The sequence below is a fragment of the Passer domesticus genome, chromosome 1 (assembly GCF_036417665.1).
Source record: "Passer domesticus isolate bPasDom1 chromosome 1, bPasDom1.hap1, whole genome shotgun sequence".
Lineage (NCBI taxonomy): Eukaryota > Metazoa > Chordata > Aves > Passeriformes > Passeridae > Passer > Passer domesticus.
The window spans coordinates 74,900,016-74,915,843 of NC_087474.1; the positions used below are offsets into that span (position 1 = coordinate 74,900,016).

At 39.4% G+C, this 15,828-nt stretch overlaps 1 long non-coding RNA gene across 1 annotated transcript; it reads left to right on the forward strand.

The window, feature by feature from the left end:
* The first annotated feature begins 2,193 nt into the window (after positions 1 to 2,193).
* LOC135288313 (uncharacterized) lies at positions 2,194 to 13,936 on the forward strand. The gene is made up of 3 exons (XR_010351498.1): positions 2,194 to 5,494; positions 9,944 to 10,115; positions 11,088 to 13,936. It is a non-coding gene; the product is annotated as an uncharacterized LOC135288313 (long non-coding RNA).
* Positions 13,937 to 15,828: the final 1,892 nt, after the last annotated feature.

The following is a 15,828-nucleotide window of genomic DNA, read 5'->3' on the forward strand; positions in this document are numbered from 1 at the left end:
GTTAGCGAACTGCCATATGCCCCGACAAAGCTACTGACAGCAGTGGCGAGCCCAGGGAGGGCTTTTATCATTAGCCCCTCACCCAGCAGAGGAGGAAACTCATTTAGCCCCATGCTGGACTTTCATTAGGAGCGACTTGCATCAGATGGTCGCAGCGTTCTGGCACTGGTGTCGCCCGGCCCGTTGCTGGAGACGCGGCCATATCTCACCCCAGCAGGGATCCCCAGATTGGAGCGGCTCTTTGTCGACAGATGCCAAGACAGCAGCGGTAGTAGTGACAAAGGCAGCTTGGTTTGGTGTTATCTTTTATGCTGGCATGTTGCAGCCCTGAACTTTTCAAGAGGTGGCTTTTCACAAACTACTTATTAATGTTGCAGACAGAAAGAGTTGCAGAGTTTATACAGACGGGGAGAAATAATCTAAAATAAAATATGCTTGAAATTACCACTTGAAGCTGAAGCAAGCAGCAAAAAAGCTGTCACTGACAATCATTATTTCCAACCTTGGGACTGTAATAAAAAATCAATGAAGCAAGAGATGTCAATATTCTAGTAACAAAGATGTGATACCAACACCCTCTCCTCCCAATATCCTAGCTGTTTATAGTAAAAATATACAAAAGTGGAAGCAAAGATGTCGCAACAGAAACACTTTTCTCTTTCCAGAAATATCCTATCATTTTGGGACAACTACTTGCATTGCTTGCAGGAGAGGATTTTCAAGAAATGAACCAAAACAGTTTTTTTGACACTGAGCTGCGAATTCTTTGAAGAGCATAGTGACTCTTGTCAAATGTAATTTAAAAAATACCAAAACACCTGGACTGTTTCACTTCCTTCCTGCCTGCTTCCCAAACATGGATATTCAGTATTTAAATCCCTCACACATCTTGCAGCTGACTACCTCACCGTGCAGATACACTATAAACTGATACGGGCTGACAAAGAAACCCCTTAATAAATCTCTTGATTTTTATCAGTGCGTTTTAATGAACTTCTGTGTTTAATTAAAAACAAACAAACCCAAGGAAGAAAATGAGCTTTTAAAAAAAAATATATATATATGTTCCTTCCCTTGCTCTTCTCATCACCATGATAGAAGGCTGTCCTACACTATTTAATAGGTTTGACTTCGGGGAAGGCGAAACATCAGTAGCTCCTTTTTATAGTCAGGGAGCAAAAACCAGCAGGAGAGATGAGGTGCTGGCTTCTCGAGTGGAGGCTGGAGCCCGATTTGCACTCGGAGGGGCTGACAGAGCCCGTGTGAAAGGCAGGCACTGCGGGGCGGGGGACGGGACAGTGGGCAAGCGGAGTCGGGAGCTCTGGGGAGAGGGTGCAAGGGGCTCGCTTTAACTTGCCCTGCTGCCTAACTCTGCCCTGTTTCAGGTGGCGACCCACAGCCCTGACAGAGCAGCTTCTCCTTCCCAACAGGGAGTGCTTCAGCTTTCCACTGAACCAGTTTTGTGCCACCACAGCCCCGCTGCACCCTCCGCGGGATCCCAGGGGATGTGAAAGCCTCTCAGTGACCGGGGCTGCAGCCGGGCAGGCTCTGTCAGGCCCCGCTGAGCCGAGACTAAAGTGGTTTCAATTCTCATTTTTTTCACAGCTCTTCCGTAAGCCAAAAGCCCATTGGGGCGGACAGCCGGACAAGCCGGACCGTGGCGCTGGTGTCCTCACGCCGGCAGCGGGCTGCAGGCCCATCCTGCCGCTCCGCTTTTCAGAAGAGATCGCGCAGGGGGAGCTTTGCTCATCCGCTTTATTATTTTAATATTTTATTTTAATATTTTATTTTATTCCGTCCTCCCGAGCAGGCCGGGCCGGGCCCGGCCCGCGCAGGTGGGCGGTGTCGAGGCGCCACCTACCGGGCGGCGGCGGCGGCGGCAGCGGCCCCTCAGCGGGGCGGGGGCGGGGCTGCGGGAGCACAGCTCTGCTCGTTCGCACGGACATTAGCCCAAACCAATAAATACATCGCCCCCTTATTTCAGCAGAAAGACCCTCCGGGCCCTTCTGCCTGGCCGCGGGGCCCGGCAAAGGTCGGGGGCGCCGCCGCGGTAGGGGCTGGGCGGCGGCGAGGGGGGCGGCACACGGACGACGTGGACCCCGGCTTTAATTGCTTCCATTTGGCCTCAGCCAGGGGTGGGCGCGACACGGACGTAAGCGATGTGTCCCGGCCACAGGAAGGAACAGTGTTAAACATTTTAATTATACGGGGAGCGAAACAAAGTCAAAGCAGAACAATGAACAAGAGCAAATATAAAGAAAGGGAGGCTAGTTAATGGAACATTAACGTAAGAATTTAATGCAACCAGGCTGAATCCGTTTTGCAGCATGGAAGGAAGGAAAACAGTGCTATTGTCCTGGAAAGAAGTGAGCGCAGCCTAGCTCCCAGCCTGTTGTACGTGGAAGGGCTGCCGTGGCCCTGAGCGGGTTGTTTCCGCTGGAGAGATGCTTTTAACACTGAGCATCTTTAGGGATCTGGGAACCAACTATCTAGCCTTGAAACCCATAGAAATGCCAGGTACACAGCCATTCATTCTTATCATTTAATCTCCATTGGCAAATAGCTCAGAGTATACTCTAAGCTACTCTTGCCACAGTCCTACCTGTACAATAAGACACATTTTGAAAAGAGCCATCCATTTGCCAGGACACCATTTTTAGCACACACCACACCTGGTTATTCTTATACCCCAAATGTGGGCATTTCATAAGGGTCAAGTTACCACTCGTACCCTCTGTGGTCAGAGTGAAAAAGAGGCTGTGCTAAAGATACATAGATATAATTCTAATGTACTAACAATGCCGATGTGCTGGTATCATGCAATGTGCTAATATGATTGTGGTACATAATAATGTGATGCTAATGCCAAAATTTGCCTTCTCCTCTTGCATGGGGAAGAGCCACTCTCTTCCACTGGCCTGCTGACTACAGAGGGAGCCCAGGGTGACCACCTGGCTGGTTTAACTGCTCAGCATTGGATCACAATGCTGCCAGGAGCAAGTAACTTTCCTTAAAGGAGCCCCTCTAAAATCTGTTCAGGTTTCAAGTAAACTCTTTCCTATTCCAAACCTCTTTGGTTTTCCCACAATTAGTGTGAGACACTTCAACATATGTGCATGAGAAGAAGAGATGGAAGTTAAGGATCCTTTGCTTATTTGTCCCAAATGCTGTCTCAGCTTGTGTGACTGTTGGTGCTGTGATGAAATTTTTATTACAGTCCCTGAACTTAAGCCAAGTTTTCAGACCTGTTGATGACATGTCAGAAAGTGCAAAAGAATCAAAGGGTTTTCCACAGAAAGCATTTATGTGTCATGAGATACGTATTTTAACCATAAACTTGCAGTTCCTGGCAGACTGTGACTGGTTTAGTTAAGCTTACATAAATCAAAGCACAATGCACAGACTATGAACATCAAAAACATCAGAATCCCACAAACAGGTATGTCACTGCCTGGCAGCTTTGGCCAAAATTTGCAAAAAGGGATCAAAGAGCTTCTACTCAACATGTAGGACTTAATGTAAATCATAGTCATCCTACTGGGGGTTTCGCAATTGCCTTTACTAGGAGGCAAAGTCATCCTTCTGTGGGGAGGCAGGAAGCAAGAAGAGTCATCCTTAATATGAAGGGGTATCCTAATATATTCTGCAGTTACTTGAACAAGTGGTTTTTTTGTGTGTTGTTTTTTAAAGCAGCTAACTAGCTAGTATCACTATGTAGATATACAAGCAAGTCAATAAAGCAAGCCATATGTCATTTCATAGTTGTTTTTTAATCATCTTAGTATGCTTTTATGTAATGCATGTTCCTAGCAAATGCACTACAGATTTGAGAAAGTGCTGCTAGTGAACAGTGAGATGGCAAAGAATAGAAAAATATACTTGCTTAAAGTTATATCATAGTATTCCAAATTTCATTATGATGTTTGGACCTGAATGATTTCCACTGAATAGTAGGACCTTTTCCAAATGCCACTTCAGGGAGAAGTATTAGGCTGTTTATGCAATGAATGGATCAAAGTGTAAAGTCTCAAGTCTTCAAATTTTGAATTTCGTCTGATACTAGACCTAGGCCAGGATCAAAATAACCTTCCCCCAAATCTGAAAAACTTGCAATTTTAAAAGCTGACTGTTGCCAAACTTCTTAAAATTTTAAATCCAGAAACATATGCAGTTCTGATTCTTTCAACATTATCACCCTAATGCAGTGTGTCTGGATCCCATGTTGTAGTTTATTGCATCATAAATGCCTCCATTGTGTAACACTCTATGTAAAACCTCAGTAAAATAAGCCATTGATCATGGGAACCAGAGTAAATATGGATAACCAGATTTTTTTTTCTGTTTTTACTGGAATTCTTAATCCAGCAAAATTAATGTACCACCACAGAAGGCCACAGTTTGCTCTTCTGCTCTACATCTTCTAACTATATTTATAGCCCATTTCAGAAAAGAAACTAATTAGCACAGCCCTTGACTATTCCATTCCATCATCAGAATGAATGAAGGATGGTGTGTAAAACTATTTGGAATTATGGCCTTTTCAGGAACATTTCTTGTGACTCAGTGTTAGAGGATATGCCAGTGAAAACAACTGTTAAATGAATGGAGCTTGGGATCCATTCCTCAGAGGTTTGCCTGCTTCACCTTCTACTATCCTAGTATCCACAAATTTTCCCCTCAAGCCAACCAGTAGGAGATGGTTTTGGCCATTCCTCTCTTCCAGGAGTACTTGAGAAAGTTGCAGAGGCCAGGCCAGTTATCCTGATGGCAAATGGAGAAAAATCTCTGGGTGTTTCAGAGGAGTCTAAATGGTAGTATATCTGAAGTCTACAGTGTGTTGTATTAATGTTGCCAGGTCAAATCTTTTGGGCCCAGATGTTCTCTTGCATGTAAATACAGAAGTGCTTGCAAAAGTCGGAACAAACTTTCTTCCTGGAGCTGATCATGTATGTCAGCAGTAATTCAAATCACCCCTGGAAGAGCCTGTGGTATTAAAGCTTTCCTTCTGGAGCGGGTCAGACTCACTTTATTCTTCTCTGAGGATAGTTTTTCACACTATTCAGGTACATATAAAGCTGGCAGGACAGAGGGCTTGGCATCACTTCACTGTAGGCAGCCCAGCTCTAATGAGAGGCCCTTCTAGACCCCACTAGAAGCAAACTGGTTTGCATTTTCCTTAGTATGTGCTCTGTACCATAATGTTGTCACATCCTCAAGTGCAGCATTGATGGAAGCTCTGCAATGGCCTTGTGGAGGGTAATGAAGTGTCAGCAGTAAGAAGCAGGAGACATTCATGAAAATATTCATCTCTGGCCTCATCTGTTGACACCCAGTAGGATTGATGCATGAACATAGCAGACGAAGGACATAAACAGGCAAGAGACTGGCAAATATCTCATTAACAGCTGATATATGTGACATCTTCTTTTGGAAGACAGATGAGCAGAAGGTACTCAGAAAAAGTTCCCAGCATTACAGATGCAAGTAACAGCAGGTAAACCGTAGCAAACTATGCAAACATTGCTGGTTAAGCTTACTTCAAGTCCAGAAAAGGTAGAAAGACTAGAGAATGTTATGTACTGGAAATTATGTCTATGGTCTTCATGGCTTTCTCTCAAATGGGCCATTGACTCTTGACCATTAGAAAATATTGGTCTTCAGCCCAGATCATCTTCTGAAAGTGATAATGGCCTCTGAGGCTACAATATTGAGGAGAGATAACAGATTTGCAAATCTATTTTACAATCCATCTCACACCTTTTAATGATGGGGAACATATACAAGGGATGCAGTGAAGTTGAACATATTTTTGATGCTTTTTATTGAAGTGCCACCTCCATTCATATGAATGAAATTTAGCAAAAAGACATAGGTGTGTATGCGTCTCTGTATCCATGTGTTTAAATAAGATATCCTTCAAGAAGGATACACCGAATGGGCTTCCCAAGATGATGAAATAATTCAGTATTGTATCAAGATAAAAAATCTCAAGTGGTTATCACAAATAGAGATTCCAAACTTTTTTTTTTAATGCACTAGAAGCAATTTGTACATATGATTTCTTTGCAATTTCTTAATGGAATGATGTAATGCATATGTTTTACAGAAAAATCAGAATATAACAAAGACCTGCTTTGATTTTTTTTTTTGGTAAGTTTCTACAGTTTATTTGTAGGGATCTGTAGGGATTTGGAATACAATGTGGTTTTTCAGAGTAAATGAAAGGTACCTCTTAAATGATACGGGCAACTAGCATCAAGGGGGACTCCATGTGACTTCTCCATGGGAATGACCAATCAAAATGCAAAAAAGTGTTATCTGCCAAATACTCAGTATCTTATCAAATTTTTATACAGAACTAAAACCCTATTTTTGGAAAAAAAAATTTAAAAATAGAGTCTGCAAAATTTGGGGACAACTTTGGAGTTTCTCCTTTAGTGTAGAAGTAGTAGCAATGGGAAAAATAACCTGGGGAAAAAATAGATGCATAGATAAAATGTAAATTCAGGACATAGTGAGGAAAGCATCTCTTCGTGTTTAATATGGTTCTAATGAAAGACAATTGCTAATAAGAAGTGACTGGTTAAATTGTGTCAATGACCAATCCTATTCTGCATGTTCTGCTGAAGCCAGGCACCCTCTGAGGACAGCTGGAGCTCAGCCAGAATGTCGTGACCGTGGTCAAGGTCATAGGTCCTCATGTGCCAGGCAATAGAGTCTTGCTCCTAATCTTTACAAACGCTTTTTTTTTATTTTTCCATGGGGAAACAGACTGGAATATACTCAGTTAGACACTGTTAGTATTTTTAATCCTTATTGCCTTTTGATATAAAAATAAAGCTACCAGTTATTTTTTGTTTCATTATTAAGCCCTTGGTTTTTACAAGGATTTCAGAACTTGCCCTAGATTAGAAACAAAAATAGTAAGCGCTCCTTTTCACAAGAAATAAGATTTGAAGGTATTAGGGGGCATATGCCCTCCTTTTTAGCACTGAGTACAGGGAGTTCTTTTTTTTTGACTCTGAAAAAATCAACTACAGTAGTTCAAAATATGTTTTTATTGTTTATTTTTGTAAATGCTGTTTGTAGTAATATTCCACTAACACACATACACACGAGTCCTTTCACAGCCTTTTTCTGGCTAAAATTTGAATTGCTATGAATAGTTGGCAGCCCAGTGCAGGGAGATTGGACTGAATGTTGAGGCAGGTGTATTTTTGGCTCAGCCAGTGCCCCAGTATGTAATTGTGGTCTCTGTATCAGTTTTTCCTTCTACCCTAGTTTTTTTGTTCTACTTAAACAAAAGCTTTGAGTTTTAAGGCATGACATCTCACTATGTATTTGTAAGTAACTATACTCCAAACAATGGTTTATACTTGAATTCTTATGCTCCATTAATATTGAAATAACAGCAGCCTTTCAATGGTTGCCTCTTCAGAGGAGTTGGGCAGTTTTGACATCATGCTTTAATATTAAATGGGCTTTGTTTGGAGCTGTAGCAGTCAGGAACAAACTATTATGTGTGGGCATGTGAATGCAGGAACAAATGGAAATGGCTGCATCCCGGACTCTGGAAATCATTATGCTCGTGCCATCACAGGCTACCACATTGCACAGTTCTTTCCAGAATCAGAGCCTCAGCTTGAAGGGCCATTAGACTCTCCAGATTTTGCAAAAAAACAAAACCTAGCTATTTTTTTGGAGATTCCTGATGGTTGTGATTCTACATCCTGGATCAGTGCCACTGCTGAATATTCAGTGTCCTCATCAGTCTCCAACACTGATGCTAGCCAGGTCCCTTTTGTTCCTTGGTGCTGGCAACAATGTTCTGATGCAAGACTAAATCTCTGTCCTCAGTGTGAGTGTTTTTTGGAAAAGGATGAAGTGCCAGACAAGATCAGACTAGGCCTATGGCTCAACTACTGTAACACCTGCTCTCTGGCTCTCTGGCATGGAAGCAGCTCTCATCTTGATCTCTAAGTTAGAAGAATTAAATGTTCACACCCAGCTTTGTGTGGTTTAATCTGCCTTTCAGAAGAAAAGTGAAATAGTTTTGCATATTTTTATTACTGTTCAGAGAAATTTCCTCCTCACATTCCATGTCTTCTGGGCCTCATTGCCTAGGCACATTTCAATCCAAGGTGCATTTTTTATCCTGCAGTTCAATAAGGGCCTTCCTTCTCCTTGCACTGTGAGACACGTTAACAGCCTTTCTTATGAATATACACTATATTCCTTAGTCTAATTTTAAAGCGGAAATTTTTTTTCCTCATTAGGTGTTTGAATTACCTGAAGGCCATTTATCATGATCCTCTTTCTTAAATATTCTTTAATCCTGCAGTATCCTTTTGAAGTGTGTGACCATATACCACAGATGAGATCAGGCATTGCTGGTGATTTATGTAACAACATTCCATTATTTCCCATATTACCGTCCAGTCCACCTCTAATTCACCCTGCTTGGATTAGCCAAGCAAAATGGCAATATTGATCATTGCTTTTCTAGCAATTGTCTGCATCTGTTTTGTGTCTCATATAGTCGTTATTAAAGGCAGAAAACAAAGTCTAATGAGTTTCAGAAAGCCCAGTTTGGAACTCGTAGTACTTTTTTTGTGCAGACATGAAGAGTCAACTTGTCCACAGATTCAGTTTAGATGCACACAACTAGATCATTTGCAAAAAAATTCTATTCAGACAAGCTGGACAAGTGACCTATGAAAACACTTTTTATGACCAAATTTCCTGAATATAAACCACATCATATTTTTTCTATGCCTTTCCCATTGGTATCCCTTAGAAAATAAATATTTTTTTTGTGAACTTGGCCAATCATAGCGAATAAGTTCTCTTTGCTTCTCTTCCTGCACTCACATCTTACAATGTAGCTGATTCACAAGTAAAAAAAGTAATCCCAGCTAGAATTGCTACTGGTGTCTGTTCATTCATTCCCAGGTTTTTATGACTTTAAAGGCCATTTTCTTACCTTACCTGGACATGAAGGAAGCTGTGAAAATTGCCTCCATTTAATGAAATGCAGTGAAAACATGAAAGACCAACAGAAAGACTAGTTTACCACTAGGCTGGCAGTGAAAAAACAGTATCTTACTTTTGTATTGAAAAATGTACATACCTATAGTCCATAAAAGTGGACTATTTAACCTACTCTTGAACTTCCCCAAAATGTTTCCACACCAAACATCCATATGTGAAGGATTCTGGTTGCTTCATATTTGAATTCCTGAGTTTAAGCTTTGGTCTTTTGGGACAAGTGGGCACAAGCCCAAGAGCCTGGCATTTTATCCCTCTTCCCACATCCAGATAAAAAGCAACTGGGACTCCAGTCTTGCCCTGGAGACTCTTAACTGTTCTGCATACATGAAAAAGTGAGTTCCAAAAAACAAGCTGATAGAAATAAGCTATTTTGCCAACCATGCACAAGAGTTTTGTGCACAGTCAGCTGTGTGGTGTGGGTGCATGCCTGCCTACAGAAACGTGAGCTTGAGAGTTGTAGACCTAGCTAGTAAAAAGGAAGAGTTAAACAAGAAAAGCTTTCCAGACCTCATAGTTTTTTTCATAATCATAATGGAGTTGGCTTCTCTGGAGAAACAGAACTATTTGCCTCTTTCTCCTCAATGGTTAAAACTACATTTCTTGGGAAAGACTAATAAAATGAACAATAGAACCCTGGAGCCTGCAGAGCTTGGGTCCAGTTCGTACAAAGAGAAAACAAAAAAAACAGCCCCAAAAAAGGCTGTCTTCTTAAATTTTGCCACAACCTCATGCTTACAACCACAGGAGGAGGTCCACACATAGCTTGGCCATTAATTACAACTTTTGCATCCCTTTGGTTGTATTTTTTGATGACAAGAGCAACTAGAGAAAATCAGAACAGAGAGTTGGGGATCATTCTGAGTAACTTCTTGCTTTCCCTGTCTTGTCTCAGGGGGTGGCAGCTCCTGGAATTATTTCTGCAATTTCCTGAACATTTTCCATGAAGTGCTGACTTGCAGTCTGCAGTCTGTATCACTTAGAGCAATATTCAGCATCACAAAGGATCAGATCCCATAGCAGAATCCAGCGAATCTGGACTTACAACTTGTCAGCAGTAATCCACTGTAAGCAAGGTGACAGTGTACCAAAGATCAGCATGGCTGGATGGTTGGCACATGTGTCCCACATTTTTGGGGGCACATGTATGACTGTGTGTTACATTAATATGCTCTGACTTAGTCTTACGGTAAAGAACTATCAGCCTCCTTCAATAAATTCGTTGTGGTTGAGTGCTCACCGATTATCTGTAGGAGTGCAAATACAGCTGTTTGTTAGACATGAGACATTCATTTAGCTCTCTCTATTGTCAAATACATTATTAGCTAATTTATAGCAGGAGAATCTTTACCTCCAGTATGTGTGATGAACCTCATTTGAACCTATTTTGCACCTATTCTTGCTTTCTCTGGGTAATGGGTAGTGATGTGTGTGAGCCAGAAAGAACTGTTCAACTTTCATAAACATAATGAGCTTCCAAGAGTGGCAATTAAAAAAAAGAAATATGCATAAATTAATTTCTAATTTCTTACTGGCAAAGGCAGTGTATTTTGTGTTGATTAACAAAGACACAATGCCCATGAAATCCTACAAAACCATTTTTCCCCCTATCATGTTTCAGAAGATAAATTTGCTTTAACACTTAGTTTTAGAAATAGCTCAAAAATGAGACATGACAGTCCTAGAAATCCTAAACCACCAAATATGAATTTCTCCAAAGGGATTTGATCTCAGTTTCATATTCCGCATTTTTTCTCACTGGTTTATTTGGAGCATATAAAAGTATTAATTTATTGCTGCATTTAATATGGAGAGTGGTGAGTAGCTGGATTTTGAACCAACTTGTAATTGCTGAAAATGTCAGGGCTGCTTCTTCAATACTCATTGAAATTTTTAGTTAATCAATGGCAGATATATATATATAAAACAAAGAAGTAGTCAAAGAAAAGCACACCTTACATCAATGGAACAGTGCATAACATTATTCTCCTGTGAGGACAGAAATTATCACTTTTAAAGAAATCACTCTGATTTTTCAGGTCTAAATCAAAGATGTGTGAGAAGCCATATCTTTCCATTTCCACCTAGAGGCCACAGGATATAGGAACATACTACAGCCTCACAGGTAGGGAAAGATTCAGATCAGATAGGTGGAGGCCAGGAAGAACAATGAGAATTGTGAGGAACTCAGAGCCCATGGAATGTAAGGAAACACTGGTAGTCTGCCAGACTATTGGTCGTCAAAAGCAACAGTTAAAGAAAACTAAGCAGGAGAAAAATGGTAAGAATATGGCTACTTATAAAGGAGTGGAAAACATCTTTTCATATACACTGAAGATCAAGAAAAAGTTTATTTCAAGAGAGACTTAGGTTTAGATTTCAGATAAAAAATTTCTAGTGATACAAGTAATGGAACACCAAAATGCATTACCGAGAGAAGCTGTTAAATTTCATGTGCGAGTCAAGATTTTTTAAAATGCATTGAGAAGGTGCTTTCTTGTATGGATAGTTATTCCCTTCAGAAAGGTGGAAGGACAGACCAGCTGTTCTGAAACACAGGATCTTACTATGAAGTCTGTTTTCTCTACTGTGTTATAGCTATTTTTTTCTATGGTCTGGGAAGAAGCTAACCAACTTTAGACCTGCCGATGTTGGAAGCAAAAAAAAAAAAATCTTACTTTTCTCACATTTTCCTTCTTCCCTTTTAATTTTTTCTTTTCTGTTTGTTTCTTCTGGATCCATTGAATAGGGAATGGCTTTTGTCTCACTGCTAGACTAACACTCTGTAATCTTTCTTCCATATCTGTGCAAAGCTACTCTCTTTTTCTTGTGTGTTTCTAGAGTACATCCCTGCAAAGTTATACTAAATCCTTGCTTGATTGCACATTGGATACACAGTTTTCAACGACAGAAATAATCCTATTCCTGCAGATATTATCAAGATTTGTTCCCAGCTTCTGATTCTTAAGTTAGCAGAAGCATAATTTTTCTTATATGTAGTTTTGGTCAACATGAACTTGGCTGTGAAAGAGAATTCTCAGTCACTGAACTGCTGTGAGTTTTTAAAGAACCAGGCCTATACAAAAGTTACTCGCTGTTCTTCCAAAAGATCCCAGAAGTAGTACCTCACTGTACTGGGAAGAGATTATTTACTCTCCTTTTTTTTTAATTATTTTTATTTTTACTTTGCCTGACAGTTTTCATAGAATACTAAATAATGCCAGCAGGATTTAAATTTGAATTCAGAATTATTTCAATTACCTTAAATGTTTCACTTTTTTTTCAAACTAAATGCATAAATAGGATCTGCTCAAACATGCCTAGCAGGAGGCATTTAAATGCCTCATGCAGATAGGCTGTTCCCTGCTTCCTTGTTTGGTTTTCCCTTTCTTGTTTAAAAAAATCCAGTAGTGAATGAATGAAACATAATTATGCAAATATGCTAAATCCAGTTGACAGGCAGGATGCAGGCAATGCTAAAGCAAAACTGGTAAGCTAAGGGCAATGTCTACATTTCATTATTTATATGGGGCTAGATGTGAAAAGGCATTTGAGCACCCAGAGAGACAGGCAGTCAGTAATATTTACAAAAACACCTCACTGTGTGTGGTGTATTATTCCTGTACAGTTTTACTAGTGGCAATGTGGGGAAATTAGTAGGGGAAATTAGTCAGCAGTGGTCCTCCAAATTAATCTACTTTATGAGTCAGCAATCTTATGTGTTTCTCTGAATGCAAATCCCAAGTGCAAAACAAGTGTCATGCATAAATCGGCACTCTCTGTTTTTTTAAATTACTGCATGCTGTGTGTAAGAAACGAGCATTTTGTACAGTATATAGAAACTCTGCTAGTGACAGTTTTACCTGTTCATATTGAAATGCTGTAGGAAATTATAGATCATGAGCTGTAATTTCAGTGGTAAACCCAAAAGTTATTTCCAAGTCTCTGCAAAGGTGTGTCATAAATCTGGTCAAAGAGAACATGACAAAGAACTTACATAGTTAGCATTTTTCTCCTGTAAGGAGCTGAAGAAAAACTGAAAAGAAAAAAAAAAAAGCAATGGCAGTATTGTTTCTATGTGCAATTTATGAAAGACATTGCTTCTGACACAGCTACTTATGGATACTGACCTTTGTAAAGGAATAAGGATGCAAACCTTCATATGTTGAGGTAGATTGGTCATTATGAATAGAGTCGAGGATTCCAAGCAAAATAAAGCCTAAAATTTGTCAGTTTTAGCAGTTTGCTATAAAACTCACACAACAAATTTGTTTTGAGTCCAATCTATTGAACAGTCACATTACTGAGTTGGACAATGAATTATGGAGTACACATAAAACTGGCAGATGGCATCTTTCTAGGAGGGATTCCAAGCACTTCGGAGGACAAGATCAGTACTCACAGAGATCCTAAAAATGTTGCTGAAATACTCCAAAACCAACAGTATTAAATTTTAAGGAATTATATGCTTGGGAAGGAAGAAAACCAACAGAAAATGTGAAATGGCTGAACAGAAAAACATCTAGCAGCAATGATGAATTAAAATATCTTAATATGTTTGAACATTATATCAAGTAAAAAGACCAGTGTCATTCTGGAGTGTGCTAGGTGGCATGCCATAATTTAGAGATGGAGGTCTTTATTCTGCCCCATGCAGCAGTAACAGGACTTCAGCTAAAATATGTGGTCATATTTTGAGCATGGCATTTTAAGAAAAGATGCAGCCTGAGTGTGGGCCAAGAGCATAAATACTGCTAAGACATTTAAAAATGTGACAGAAGTTTGAAAGAAATGGGTTTGTTTAGTTTTGAAAAGGATGAGGAATAATTCAGTAATCATCAAATATGTAAAATGAGCATGGTCATCAGTTACTCTCCATGTTCACCCAATGTAGAAAAGAAATCACAGCCTTAATTTTTCTAAAGGAAGAAAAATGTTAGATTAGATTAAATTAGACATTAAAAATCTTTCCATCTGCAAAGGCTTTTAAGGACTGAAAGAGGCTACATATGGAGATTCTTTACTTCATAATTGAAGACCTCTGTGAACAGATTAGAGAAACATTGGATGGTGTGAGTATATTTTACAATCTCTTAAAGCAAAGAAATCTGAGTTTTAAAGATGAGTTTCATTTCTGCATTTCTATGATGCTACTGCTAAAGCCCTTAGAAAATAATATTCTTAAATTACCCGAAATCCAGATTTACTTTTTTAAGTAACTCACTCTTATAGAAAAGATTCAATGCATTCAGAAATTCATATTGATCATGTCAATTGCAGAGAGTCCCTTTGGGATTTACATTCCAGTGTGGAAGGCTTCATTAAAACAAGCAAACAAAATCTGGATTAATTATTTTTACTTGTCTCAGAATATGCAGGGAAAGTTTATATCCCTTTGAAATAAAAGGCATTATTTGTACTGTTTACTAGAGGGAATACTGTGTTCAGGATTGGGATTTGTTATGCTTCTTCCTAGAGAAGTGCACTTGGATCAGCAGATTTGCAAAAATTGCAGGTCAAATTTAGTAGTACTGGCTACTTATTAAGCTAATAAAACATGGTGTGCACATCAATTGTATGTTTATGTAAAATGTTATGATACACAGATGTAATGCTATAATTTTTTTTGGTTTTTTTGGAATGTAGAATTTTCAGTGGTTTTTCTAAAGGTACTGCGTATAACCTTGTCACTAAAGTGTTATATCCTCTTAAACTCATGCCGTGGAATAGCATTTTTAACTAATAAAACTCTTAAACTTGTGCTCTTTGTAATTGGCAGTGCCAAAAATCCTGCTAAGAAAGTAGCCTTATCTGAACCTTAAATCATGACAGTCAGATTGCAAAGATTAACATGTCTGTAATCTACATGCAAGTCATTTGATTTGAAAACAGTAGGACTTGCAGAAGGAAACTTTTCCCAGGTGCCCATGTACTTTAACTAGACGTTAGTAAGTCATGTTGTAAATATTACAATTACACATGTTTCAAAGGGAGTCAAATAGCCTTTCCCTTTAACCCTCTGCCAAGTTTAATTCTTCCTAAAATTACAGAGTGGCTGTTCTTCAGACATTGAAGTGATCTGCCATACAGATAACCAATATGCAGTTAGTAACAGCAGCACCATGCAGATCCCTGGCAAAAAAATACAGCAGCCTGCTCAAAATTAGGTTTTATGTTTATGGCTTTCTAAGATCAAGAGCTGCCTCTTCCTCCTGTCTCACTGTCTTTCCCTTCTCATACCCACTGTATTCAGATCACTTTTACAATAATGATGTTCTCATTGTGAGCATGTGCTTGAGACCTTACTTATACCTTATAGGCTAATGATTGGGTTTTACCCTGCCGAACATGAAGGTGTCAGTAGGTATTAATAATACTGTGAAAGAGATAACAGTATTTCCATAAATTGACCTTCTTGATGATGACTTCACCCCATTTTCTTCAGTTCGGTTTAATGACTTGAAGAGTGTTCGGTGATGAAACCATTCCCAAGCATAAATTATTCACTACAGGAAAAAAGTAGTAGTTCCATTTTCCAATTTTCCATCAGTGGCTGAACCTCTGTAGGTGAATTGTCTGCAGAAGCAGAACAATTCTTCTGACCCTCGTAAACTTATTCACACCCTTTTTTAAAACAAGACAGCAATAAAAAAAATTGAATAAGGAGAAAAAACATTTTCTTCAAAATAAATGTTGACCCATCCATTTGTGCTCTTAAAAATGTGTGTGCATATATAAATATACATATAACATATAGAAGAAAAAAACATCTTTTAAAAT